The sequence below is a fragment of the Sinocyclocheilus anshuiensis genome, unplaced genomic scaffold (genome assembly GCF_001515605.1).
Source record: "Sinocyclocheilus anshuiensis isolate Anshui unplaced genomic scaffold, SAMN03320099.WGS_v1.1 scaffold20101, whole genome shotgun sequence".
Taxonomy (NCBI): domain Eukaryota; kingdom Metazoa; phylum Chordata; class Actinopteri; order Cypriniformes; family Cyprinidae; genus Sinocyclocheilus; species Sinocyclocheilus anshuiensis.
Window position 1 is genome coordinate 401 of NW_015553791.1, and position 556 is coordinate 956.

The 556-nt window shown below is 52.5% G+C and overlaps 1 long non-coding RNA gene across 1 annotated transcript; it reads left to right on the forward strand.

Moving 5' to 3' along the window:
- The first annotated feature begins 134 nt into the window (after positions 1–134).
- On the forward strand, positions 135–468 carry LOC107668421 (uncharacterized). The gene is made up of 2 exons (XR_001631892.1): positions 135–294; positions 370–468. It is a non-coding gene; the product is annotated as an uncharacterized LOC107668421 (long non-coding RNA).
- The last annotated feature ends 88 nt before the right edge of the window (positions 469–556 follow it).

Below are 556 nucleotides of genomic sequence, written 5' to 3' on the forward strand. Positions count from 1 at the left end.
CACTGCAGAGCATCCATTGCTGAGACACTGATGCAGTGCTACATTTCTACAAACCTGATGAAGAAACAAACTCATGGTGATCTGGGATGTAGCATATGTTCATGTTTGGGTGAACTCCTCTAAACTGGACGCAGCTCGTCAGCTCTCTCTGAGCTGTGCTCTGTGTTGCAGGCGTACCGCTGGATGATCGACTCTCGTGATGATTACACTGAGGAGAGGCTCTCCCAGCTCCAGGACCCCTTCTCTCTGTACCGCTGTCACACCATCATGAACTGCACCAGAACCTGCCCGAAGGTCAGACGCGCACGCCAGAGTCACCAGACGTTTGAGCTGCTGATGTGTGTTTCTGATGCGCTTCTCGTCCCGCAGGGTTTGAATCCAGGCTTAGCCATCGCCGAGATCAAGAAGATGATGGCCACCTACAAAGAGAAGAAGACGGCGTCGGCGTGAACGTCTCGCTTAAATGAATGAAGAAGTTCAGTACTGCAGAGACCAGCGGCGCACACACACTCACTCACACACACACACACGCACTCACACACACACACACACACAC